Source organism: Poecilia reticulata, chromosome 9 (genome assembly GCF_904066995.2).
Source record: "Poecilia reticulata chromosome 9, P_reticulata-male-v2, whole genome shotgun sequence".
In the NCBI taxonomy this organism is placed as follows: domain Eukaryota; kingdom Metazoa; phylum Chordata; class Actinopteri; order Cyprinodontiformes; family Poeciliidae; genus Poecilia; species Poecilia reticulata.
In genome coordinates, this window is record NC_088838.1 from 5,954,506 (window position 1) to 5,967,791 (window position 13,286).

Sequence of the window (13,286 nt, forward strand, 5' to 3'; positions counted from 1 at the left end):
TAACAGAGGTGTGTGTCTTTAAGCTACTCCCACTCCCACCTATGTTTTTTCATTAAAGTTTTTAAAAGTTAATCAGATTGTTACAGCTGTTGTACATACACGATGACCACATGGAGAGAATAACCTGAACCACCAGCGTTACTTCTACTTTTCATGTCGTTGACTGACTGTGGCTGACTTAAGTTGTGTTAAAGTAGCAAAAACGAGTTTGTGGAAAACGTTGGGGTCTTGAGGGACGCCGGGTGTCCTGTGAATTGTTTGAGCGAACGTGCGTGTTTGTCTGTGTTTCCATGCAAGTGACGGCTTGCTGCAGCGGCTGACAGCAAATAAACATGTTCCAGTAATTAACCTTGACAGGCCCAATGTGGTGCCAACAGCAGAAACTGCTAATGACACAATTAATTCATAATTAAGGCATTCTGTCACACAGCACTCTGTCAGAGAACGCTGACGAGTTTGTGTTGGAAAGACTTGCTCACGTCGGTGCGGAGAAGTAAAGCTCATGCGAACCCAGACGTCATGTTTCTTTTCCTCAAAGATGCTTTTATTATGAGCAAAAACCACTTTGTCAGTGATGTAATCATGTATGTTTAACCACTGTGGCAAAACATTAAGGAATGAAAATCTTGAAGGCGTAACGAACGGCACCTATTCCTTAATGGACGACAGTCTTCAGGTAGGGTTAAGGTTGCTTCCTGATATCAGAAAAGAGCAAAAACCTGATTTTACCAAAGTAAGAAAACATTCTGATGGTGATTTTGAAGAAGTACATCAATATTTGGTTCTCTGATGAAGTCTTTTTAAAATTAGGAGGTGTTTTCTTACACATTCAGGGTATTGTGAATCAATAGAAGACATGGGTTGTGACTCAGCTCAATCATTTACATTTCTTATTTGGTTTATGCCAAACATGTCCCGTTCTTTGGTGTCCAGATAATTCAGTTTTAGGCTCATCAGTCCAACAAATATTATTCCCAAAGTCCTGCTCTTTGTCCATGATCTAGTTTGGTCTTCATGTTTTTTTTCTTAAAAAGTAAAAGTTTCTTCCTTTGAGTGTTTTGAGACTAGCTTTAGCATCTTGGGATTTGCCTTCAAGCCTGGGCAGTTTGTCCTGGTTGTGTTAGCAGTTGTTTTGAATGCCTTCGACTTATATTTCCATATAGTAGAAGTCAATTACCAAATAACTTACTACAATCTTCTTTCGGTAACCGTAAGACAACTATTTGGACATCTCCATTATATTTGGTTAAAGGCTATCTAGAGTGAAGGTCACGCTAGATATTTTTTGTTGTCTGTCAAAGGACAACATAAAAAAATCAGTCATGTTCTAATTTTACCCGTCAAATTATAATCATATAATTTGCGTCTAAATAGCTAGTCAGCTATTTAGACGCATTTTTATGCAGTTTAGTTAATATTCACCTAGTTGAACCGTGAATCCAGATCCCATCACACATCAAGCAGATGAACGCATGATGCATCTAACTTTTTCTCCGTAGTGACCAAAATCACTGTGGCCCTAATAACTTATGATAAATTAAATTAAAGACTCCACTTAAATTACTTCACCCGGTGAGGTCTGAACGCACAGCCTCACAAATTCTTCCTGGTTGCATCTGCAGAGCAATCTGCACTCGTTCATCAGTCAGGATCTGTCTGATCCAAACCGATCAACTGAATTCTGCGAGCTTTTTACCCTGTGTGCAGACCAGGTGTGCGCTTTAACGAGGATTTTTTGTGTGGTTTCACTTCCCTGAAATAGGCAATGTTACGTCTGCTGCGCTCCTCCAGAGCACCGCTCTCCTTCTGGGCGTAGGAGGGTAACGCCTTCCAGCTCCGTTTGTTAAAACTGCAGGATGAGTTAAGTTTAATTCTTCGCATTAGTTGTGCAGCGAATTGCACATGTTACAGTCTCATGCACCTTTATTTATTTCCTCAAGATAAACTGCGGGCTCCTCTGTTTAGACTATGGATTAACACAACGCTGCATTCTCTTTAACGTTTTCTGTTCTGTACTGGAGACTGGAATTAAACGCGCCATTTCAACCAAAGGTTTGGAATACGCTTCTGAACCAGTCGCTCCAAAGCGTCCGGTCCATAACGCTGTCAGCTCCGGTCAGAAAGACGCATTTAGTTCAGTGTCCACGATAATCAGAAACGATTTTTTATTGATTGACTTTAGTTGCCTCTGAGATTAACTCTTTACGTAAAAGTCTATAATGTCTGCCCATGTGCACCAGTCAAGGGTGTTAATTATAACTTGTCAAAATGACCGACAGGCTTTAAATTTTTCAATCGTTTAAAACAAATATGGAAAATGTTCCGTTAACATGACCCCTGATCTAGAGCCACGTCTCCATTGTTAAGTCTCACTGGTTGGTGTCTGGTCCGGTTCTAGACAAGTTAGGTGTATCTTCATTGGAAGACTGACTCACTATTGTGGGTGTGAATATGTAAAGGAATGTGGGAATGTGGGTGGGTTGTGAGCACACAGGAGCTGCGGTGACTCAGCAATGGAAAACCTCAAGCTTGTGGTTTTGATGGACTCAAATAAACCCACATATTTCATTTTGTCTAAAAGACAAACAGCCAAATATTTCAGAGTTTTGTGCCTCTGGTGAGGCAAGGACCCAACGTTGGTTGGGAGCGTTCCACCACTTCCATCCCAGCCTGGAATGCCTCTCACTGGCCACGTCACGTCCTCCCCTCCATGCTGGAAGTTTGAAATGGGAAAAATTTGCTACTTACTCGGCAAATGCGTTTCCATCTCTTCTTTAGTGCATTAGTTTTTTTGGAAAAGCCGAAAAACACATCAAGGAAGTGTGAAAACGTTTTTACACTTACAATTGAGAAAATGTACAATTTTGCTGGTTCCATCAACCTTCTTGCTTAAGATACTTCAAAATGCGCATAAAAAAATGTTGGTGGAAACACGGCTTGGGTTTCCTGATAAGAACCACCATCACAACTGCCAGCAGTTTTAGCTACAGTGGCTCGTTTGTGGAATCAAGGGCACAGCTTTAGCACGACGGTTCATCAATCAGCTTTGGGCATTCACCAATCACCAGTTCACCACTGCTGTTTTCTTGCATTCCTTTTGGTAAACACTAAACCATCACGACTGTAGCTTTACCTACCCTTTCCAAAACTTGCTTAAATACGTGTCTTGCCAACTTTTCCTGCTGCTGTCACAGTGACTTTGAGGACAAAATGTCTAAAATATTCCACCCATGTCTGAACCTCACCAGACACACACAACTCAGGAACAATTCTTAGATTGTTTGTCTTTAAGGCAAAATTTGAGTCCATCAAAACCACAACCTATAGTTTGTGATAATGAGATAATCAGCATCCTATTCCTCATCTGTATGTGGTCATAATGCAATGCCTGATCTGTGTACTTCTCATCTAAACCTGCAATTGGCCTGGGAGGTAATGAACAGGGTTAGCTTGTACAAACGATCCTGTGGATCGTTTGAAATATTTATGTGCAGAAATAAATTCCTGCTTGCCTCGTCTTTTATTCAGAAAGTTCAGAGCTGTGTTTGCTTTGGATGAGCTGGCCCTTTAACCATAGATTAACCAAACAACATTCAATATATCAAATTGGTTGCTGGCATCATCTTCCCTCCACCCCCCAAAAAATGCCAACACTGGCCTGACATTTGAGCTAACCACTACACCAGCAGCTGATACTACACCAGCTTTATGTGCTGAACCTTTTCTATCTTTCTTTTCTTTTTCTTCTTTTTTTTTTTTAGATCTTTGCTTCCCTGTTTATAACTTTGACAGCTTTATTATGCGTGTAGTATACAGCCGGAGCAGCAAGTCACATTCCTGGCATTCGTAAATAGACTTTGAGGTGATTTTGTGGCTGTCAGGGTCCTCGCAAAGACAGTCATGACTGATTTATCGTTACTGCGGCAAGCTCCGTCTGAATACTCCAGCTAGCAAATAAAGATGAATCTGTGCTCGCAGTGTAAACACATATATCCACTCATGGGGTAAAACACCCCGCCACTGTACGGGCTGGGGTGTAGCTAAGTCTTTTCTGTAACACACGTTAAAGCACAAAAAAAAACAAAAAAACTGTAATGGCACAGTTGCAAAACGACAGTGAGCTGTCATTTAGTAACTTAAGCTAACCTGAATATTTACAAACGTCCTCTTGATAGACTGTCGTAACTTACCTACTGTCTGCGTTGAAAAGCTTTATTCATCCCTCCAACATATTTTGCGGGTTTTTTTGTTTTTTTTTTTGCCCCCGAGAACTTTCTTTTCTGCTTCTCCATCTTTAGCTCCATGTCATCAACACGATTTAAATGGAAACGAAAACGGAGCCCCAGCACATTCTCGACTGGAAATCATTTTGTTTCCGCCATTATTTTTGGCGTCCCATCTAGCACAGAGCCCCTATGCGTCGCCTCTCACTGTATACTGATATACTGGTCAGAGGAGCGCTCGCGCGTTCGGAAACCCACGTCAAATGTAGCTTTTTTCCCCCTCCCTTGTTTGTACATGTGCGAGCGATTCGCTGCTGCTGTGTTTGTGTGTATATGTGTGTGTCGGGGCATGACAGGCTCGGCGCTGACAGGTGTGTGTCACCTCATCATTCAAGCTGTCAGCGCCCGCCAACGAGCAGGCAGAGGCGAGACGCCAGCGAAGGACACCGGTTGGCTGGCGCTCCTCTGGCCGGGACGCTTCCTGTGCATGCTCAGTTTAGTGGGTGTCTTGGAGAAGTCTTATATAGGACAAAGACAGCCTGCGGCTAACTCCCCAATCCAAATTGAGAGTATCTGTGGCACTCAAAATAATAATAATAATAATAAATATATATATAGAGATATATATATCTATATATATATATATATATATATATAAATTCTCCATCTGACTTGACTCATCGCTCATCACCAGCATAGAGAGCGAAGAAGAGAGCTCCATGGATCAAAGAGGAGATGTCAGATCTCCCCTCCCTTTCCTTAAATTCATCCAAAAAGACAGACTGAAGGCTGTGTGAGTGGATGTGTGTTTGTGTGTGTGTGTGTTGGAACAGAAAGCCCTGCCAAGCCCCTGCACTTGAAGCATGTGTTTATGTACTTTGTCACTCAGGAAAATGAGAAGTGTAAATCCAAACGTCAGTGAAGAAGAGGAGCTTTCTGACAGCGCTGAGCTCGGCGTTCCAGATTTTCCTCCTTTTTACTCAACAAATTTGGCCCACTGGTCGCGCTGCTGACAGCTTCATGGCCCGCAGACAGCGGAGGAGAGTGCATTTCATAGAAAGAGATGGAGGGATGGCGTCGGGAGGTGTTTCCTGAATGCACATGAACTAAGCTACATGACCGTAGCTTTTAAAAAGCAGCCCAGGTCAGGTCACCAACAGGTACATCTGCAAAAGTCTTTTTCACTTTTTTTTGAGGTTAGAGACACAAACCTCTTTATTTTTCTTTGGGATTAGAAGGGTGGTGAAGCGTTCTGCTTCCTCACAGATTTAGTTCTTTACTTTGGTTAGCACTTTCTAAAACTTTGATTTTCTTTGATTGGACTGATTGTAATACAATTTCTCTTCATTTGTAGCTTGTTGCTGGTTGTCTTGCAACAACCTGTTGAGTAACGTGCGCAGCAGCAGTTTCAGGTTTCAGGGATATTATTGGGGGCATCAGAGTAAAGGGGGTTGATACCCCCTAACTCGTACAAATGCATTCATTTTTTGAAAATCTGTCCTTTTCCTTCCTCTTCGGTTATGTTCTACTTTGTGTTTATCTGCTACATAAATCCCAGCAAAAACGCAGAAATTTGTGGAAAAAACTGGAGAAGTTCCAAAGGTATGAATACTTCTGAAAGTCACCGGATGTGAAGCAAATTGGATCGAGGCCTCTGCAGTCTTCGGGTGCCAGAGTAATGGAGGGTTTTGTATGTGTGCGTGTGTGTGTGTGTGTGTGTGTGCCTGTCGCCAGCGTTCAGTGCTCCTGCCACTCAGCAGTACATACACAGAGTTGACAGCTCCTGCTTAAATGTGTCACTTGACATTACCCATAGAGCACCACTAAAGAGAGCGGGAGGCTGAGGGGAGGTGGCGATATGTGTGTGAGGCAGAATGACTAATGAAATGATTTATCTTTGATTATCAGTTTTCCTTCTTCTGCTGCTTGGATCTAGTTTGTGTAAAGCGCTGGGCCACTCAGCCTTGAGGCTGGAACCAACAGAGAACCCCGCTGCTCGGAATGCTGGGAAATAAGTTAGTCACTACAGCTAGAATTTCTGAGAGAGAAGAAGACGTTCCTTATTTGTGCTGACTGATACAACACAAAGGCAGAGCTCCTTTGGGCTTTGGGTATTTGGGCATTTTTTTGGTCTAAAACATGAGATATGTTTTGATGTCTTGGAAACAGTTCAGAACTTACCTGGACACTTTTTGCTAGTTGTTTGTTTTAGAGGTTTTCTTGCTTCTCTTCAGTTTTTGTTGCTTCTTGAGGCTCAAAGTGTGTCATATCGTTTTCCACACTGAAGATGTTTCTTCAGAGACGCCTCCACTGGTTCAGGATCTTGGCTTTCCCTTTTCTCTGACAGAGTTTCCACACACAGGTCTGTCACTCCATGGCTTCGGGATCAAGGATGCTTGAATCTCTCAGCATCTCATTTACAAAGTAATTTATCTCCTTGGGAGATGCATCAGGAAATTCAATATTCTCTAACAGATGTTCCAGATCCATGGACGCAGGGTCATAAATGGTTTTTACAGGGATAATGTAGTTTTCCCCGTTTGGTTCTTGATGCCTGGCCACTTTTCTTCTTGGAGGTCCTGGTTCATCTCTGTCTTGGAGCTCCGTTTTCAGATTTTACAGCTCTGTTTTATAATTAACCTCACAGCTACAGTACCGTTGTTGGAGGACAGTGAGTTGCTTTTGGAGACTGTCCTTCTCGGCCAGTGGTGGAGAAAGTACTCAAAAAACTTACTTAAGTAAAAGTACAAATACACAGACAAAAATGTACTTAAGTAAAAGTCAAAGTACCACATTAACATTTTACTTAAGTAAAAGTAAAAAAGTACTGGCTTTTAAAAATACTTAAGTATTAAAAGTAAAAGTACTTGCTGAATGAATTGCCTAATCACTAATATCATTAAGTGAACCGATCGTATTTAATTTTAATATATCAGAAATGTGCCATTTTAATGAACAATGCCACAGATAAAGCATGTTTTTATTGTGTTTACTCTGTAACATAGTTTAGACTTAGATATGTGATTCTATGCATCATAATTTCAGGGATGGAAACATTTTGTCTCCTGTCCTAACATAACATGAACTTCACCTTTTTTTGCCACACATTTATTTTGAAAGAAATCCAACTGGCACAGGAGGACATGGAACCAAGGAGCCTCGTAGCAGAGTTGTAGTCTAGACCACTGAACCCAAGACCAAATCAAAACCAGCACCCCGTGCTACATGACAATAAAATTTAGTGCACCTATCAAAACTGCTTCTCAAATTGATCTGAAAGATTCACTTCCCCACCTACATATTATATACTTAGAGCTGAAATAAATTTAACCAGTGACAATTCAAACTCTTCTTCATTCTGTTTTGCTTTCATCTCTGTGCCACAATACACAGAGGTCTCCTGCCATCCCTAAAAAAATAACACCCTGGGCGGTTGTCTGCACCATTAAACATAGCAATTAACAACGTTCAACTATGAACACTGTCCAAGGCCCAATAAGCAAGAAGTCACCAAGCAGGTGGAGCACCGTGACTGTTCTCATCCTCCCTCCTGCTGCAACGTGCAACGTCTGCCACCATGACAGGTGACGAAAACAAAGAGCAATGAGCATGCTCTGCGTTCCTACGTTCTTGTTTTATTTATTCACCAATTAAATATAAAGATATTTTAATGAAATAAAATAGCTACTGCAGTGTACGCAGAGCATTACAAGAACAAAGAACGGCTCTCAGTGAGGCTTCAGCACTATAGGACTTGGTCAAGATCCGTCCAGAAGAATCGGATCGTCCATGAATGTCATATTACTATATTGCACTTTGGTCACAGCGTTGTCCCATATATGCGACATGTCAGTCAACACCTCCACACAGTAATTCAGAGCATGAGTGACAACTTTTTTTCATCGCAGATGCAACATGTGTTTCAGTCAATACAGCTAGCTTTGCTAGCATCACGTCCACAGATCTTACCTTTCTTTAAGCTTTCCTTCCAAGTGACGCTAAAAGTTGGACGAAGTCCCCACCGTCTGTGAAAGCAAAGCGCTGCTGATTTTACATGTCGCCATATCTTATGATTTATGCAGCGTTATTATATTACTCCCGCTCAGAGGAAACCACTGCGCATGTCTGGAGCTCCGCTTGCGAGTAAAGGTGGAGCCGATGGGTGACAACAGACACTAAGTCACGTTATTGCTCGGATTTTACGGCGCCACCTTAAGACCCTGAACTTCACATTTGAACGGAAAAAAAGAGCAACGCGACTTGGATGTAACGAGTAACGCGACAGTTTGTAGAAATGTAGTGAAGTAGAAAGTACAGATACTTACTGTAAAATGTAGTGGAGTAAAAGTAGAAAGTATCCATTATTAAATCTACTTAAGTAAAGTACAGATACACGAAAATTGTACTTAAGTACAGTAACGAAGTACTTGTACTTCGTTACTTCCCACCACTGTTCTCGGCTCCAAGTTCGCTGATAGTATTTTGGTCCCTCATCATTTTCTGTGAGTGAGTGAGTGAGAGAGAGAGATCCATCCGTCCGTCCGTCCCGTCCGTCCGTCCGTCCGTCCGTCCGTCCATCCATCCATCCATCCATTTTCTTCTGCTTATCCGGGGTTGGGTTGCGGGGGCAGCAGCTTTAGAAGGGAGGCCCAGACTTCCCTCTCCCCAGCCACTTCTTCCAGCTCCTCCGGGGGAATCCCAACGCGTTCCCAGGCCAGCCAAGAGACATAGTCCCTCCAGCGTGTTCTAGGTCTTCCCCGAGGCCTCCTCCCGGTGGGACGTGCCCGGAACACCTCACCAGGGAGGCGTCCAGGAGGCATCCTGACAAGATGCCAGAGCCACCTCAACTGGCTCCTCTAGACGTGGAGGAGCAGCGGCTCTACTCTGAGTCCCTCCCGGATGACCGAGCTTCACACCCTATCTCTAAGGGAGAGCCCAGCCACCCTGCGGAGAAAACCCATTTCGGCCGCTTGTATCCGTGATCTCGTTCTTTCGGTCATGACCCAAAGCTCATGACCATAGATGAGGGTAGGAACGTAGATCGACCAACGGGTTCGAGGGTTGCCACCGCGACAGGCACCAACAACCTTGCGGCCGCAGCTCTGATAAGCCGCCTTGGCAATGGAGGCACGGAATATGGTCCACTCAGACTCAATGTCCCCAACCTCCCACGGAAAGTGTTCGAAGTTCTGCCGGAGATGGGAGTTAAAGCTCCGTCTCACAGGGTACTCCGCCAGACGTTCCCTGCAGACCCTCAATACACGTTTGGGCCTGCCAGGTCTGACCGGCTTCCTCCCCCACCACCGGAGCCAACTCACCACCAGGTAGTGGTCAGTGGACAGCTTCGCACCTCTCTTCACCCAAGTGTCCAAGACATACGACCGCAGATCCGATGAAACGATGACAAAATTGATCATCGAACTGCGGCCTAGGGTGTCCTGGTGCCAAGTGCACATATGGACACCCTTATGCTTGAACATGGTGTTCGTGATGGACAATCCGTGACGAGCACAGAAGTCTAACAACAGAACACCACTCGAGTTCAGATCGGGGGGGCTGTTCCTCCCAACCACGCCTCTCCAGGTCTCACTGTCATTGCCCACGTGAGCGTTGAAGTCCCCCAGTAGAACAAGGGAATCCTCGTAGTGAGTCTTGATTTGGTCCAGCTCTTGTTGGAGGACGTCACTTTTCTCTTTTTCTGCCTGGATTTGTGACCTGAATGCTTCCTCACCAACAATATGAACTACCTTCAATTGCTCTAATTCCTTCTGCAGCAGCCTTTTCGTCTTGTGTTTTATGTCGCTGTGCACCCTGGAAGTGATTATAGCTCGTCTGAGAGACTGTGAATCAGAAAACTCTTCTCCTGTCAGTAGTTCTCTCTTCATCTCCTTGAGTCTTTTCTGCCCTTGTAACTCAGCTTTTGTATTCTCCAGTTCTCTTTGCACGTAGACTAGCTTTTGGTTCTCCTCAAACCATCTTGCTCTCTCCTTTTCCAAAAGAGAGCCAAGTCTCTGGATCTCTCTCTGTAACTCAATGGGAGGCTTTCTGTTCTCAGTCCAGCCTTGAAGATACTGTCCAGCTCTCCATGCTTCATGCTGGGGTCTCATCTGACCGTTGGAGGAATGTGGCCTTTGATTCGACATGTTGGGCAAAACAATGTTTGTTAAAATCCGTTTTGATCTGCGAACGATCTCCATGTTCAACTTTGAAAGCGCTTTGCGAACGTCTGAACTTGTCAGTAGTGCAGCAAGCACCAGCAACCCTCCCAACCCCATTAAGGGACAAGGGTGCAAGAAAATGGATGGATACAACTACAGGTGTTTGCTAATTGCTGCTCGCTAGTCTGAAGGAACTGAGTTAGATCATCAAAAAAAATATAATAAGGGATTTCAAAGTTTTCCAAAAAAGGTGCCACCAGTTACATCACTCATTTTAATGTTTTTTAAACAACGATAATGATAACACCAAAAGAGTTGTTGGTCCTAATTACTAAATTACTTGTATGACTGATTTTTCAAGTAAAGAAAGCTTAGAAAGAACAAGAAAATTTCTCTGCCGAGATCGGAGATGAGAAGATATCTTGTTGAGATTTTGCTTTGAAAGATAAACTCAGAGATCCAGCAGGTCTTTGTGTTAAGCCTTCAGACAAAGCTGTGACTTTGGGAGCCACGTGTCCAAACAAGTTCTTCTGTCTTCCCCAAGGCACAACAACAACCCACATTTCCCAAAAATCCAGACACCCTCATTTTTCTTGTGTTATTCAAGAAAAATAACACAAGAAGAGCCGATTGTGCCTTAGAGAGCACAATCGGCTCTCTAAGGCCCATTACCCACCAGTGCTTTCAGTCATGAAAAAAGCACGCACAAATAAACACACTTATGCACATTTGTCGACAACAAAAGGGACTGTCACACATACACAAAGTAGCAGGGCCTGTTCCAGCGTTACGTGTGGCGTCAGGGTCAGTCAACATGAAGACAACACAACACATCAGTGGAGATAGTCATCCTTCTCAGTGCTAAAGTAACTTTTGTTTAGTAAAATCACTGATTTGCACTCTGAATGGTTGGTTGAGTGAGTCTGAATGAGCAGCAGGTTTTCTTTTTAAAAAACTGGAGTATTTATGTTATTGTCGTTTCCATAGTGCCACTTCATAGCACAATCAGGCAACTAAGCTACTGTCAGTTGTTATAAACATGCCATATATACATATCAAATATGACTTAAAAGAAATTTGAAGCTACTGCTTTGTTTGACACTCCACCTTCAGGAAGTCATCACAAAGTTTCTCCATTTAACATTGTTATTATCAGCGTTTGCACTAAGATGCACAGGTCCACCGCTAGTCTGGAGGAGCTCACTCTCAGCTTAGAGAGGGGAACTGTAAGCTGGAGGAGCTCTGTGGAAAAGACTTCACTCACTGAGAGCAAACCCAGAATGGTTGCCATGGGAGATTAAAGGATTTCTCAAACATACATGAATGAATCAAGGCAACCCTCCTGGTACACAGCAAATCCAGCAGCCCCAAATTAACTGTCAGATTTGATTTCAACACTTTTAAAGTGTCTATATGGGTCCACATCAAAAAGTGTTAATTTAACTCTTTTTGGAGTTAGTACCTTAACTCTAATAAAGTGTCAAATATCAAATCTGCCAAATATCAAATCTGCTGGAGTTAATTATTTAATACTTACTAACACTAATTCAGTGTTAGATCTTAATATTAACTGTCAGAGTATTTTTTAACTTCATAAGAGTTATTTGTAATTAATATTAAATAGGTATTTTATTGTTTTGAACTTTTAAGAATTCTTTGGAAAATAAATATTTAATAAAGAGGCAATGATTTTCTCAAATGCATTTATTTCAAAAAGTGCACTATAATTACAAAACATATTACAACATGGAATAAAGTGCATGTTTCACATGTAACTTTCATTCACATATTGCTTATCAAATGGTCTGATATCAGCTGTGCAATACAAAATGCAGTATGCTTAATACTTTCTTTTCAATACAATATGCCTAAAATTGTTCAAAGTACAAGGTGGGAAAAGTAAAGCAAGCAGTTCATGTAATATGATAGAGTACATTTTATTTTAACAGGTAGATTACTGGATATTACAGTACATAACAGACAAACCTGATATTCAGATCCATCATTTTTACCCAGTTGATAAGTTGATAAGAGTCAGTTCCTCTCTGCACTCCACCAGAGAGATGTCCACTCACTAGCAGATTGTCTTCAGGTTGTTGTTCTGTTCGTGATGTTTGGACGGGGACACCAACATGCTCCTCTACTGCATTAGACAGTATTCAGCCTCTGAGTAGGACAGCCAGTGTTGGTCTCTGGATCATAACAAACAAAAAACATAACAATGAGAAGTGGAACGAAGGAATACATTTTTACTACAACTCTAACAACAAGCCTCAATTACAGACATGTAGGGTTTCAGAGATATTAACACTTACATAATCATTTTTGGAGCTTGAATCTTCGAAGAATCCATGGAGGGAGGAGGAGGGTGAGGTTAGGCTGACGACTGGCGATTCATCCTCAACCAGACTGGTTCTAATATATAAAAAAAAGGCAATAAAAGGATTAAAGCATGCTGTAAAACGCATATAAGAAGACACAACAGCGAGAATAATGCTCTCAACATAAAAAAAGATCTGTTCAATTTAGCCAATAATTTGATTGAATGTTCACCGGCTCGATTTTTTTCAACACTTATACTGAGCTAACATTAGGCATGCTAAGCTAAATATGCTAACACCGAGCCGTGTGGCGAACGTGACGTCTATCATACAGGTTGAGCTCAACTCAAAATAATAGTTATAAACCATCTCAGAAAAAAATTACTTGCCAAGCGCAGTAAATAACTCAGACAAGTGGAAAGTAAATAGTCCTGAAATGACTTGGCTTCTGCCGCTTCGCTTCGGTGGGAATCTGTGATTCTGGGACGGAGTTAGTGAATTAACTCCTTCAGTGTTAGAGCCGCTGGTGGAGTTCAGAGTTAAGAAGTAAAGAGTTATTGATTCTATTTTAACACCTCTAGATT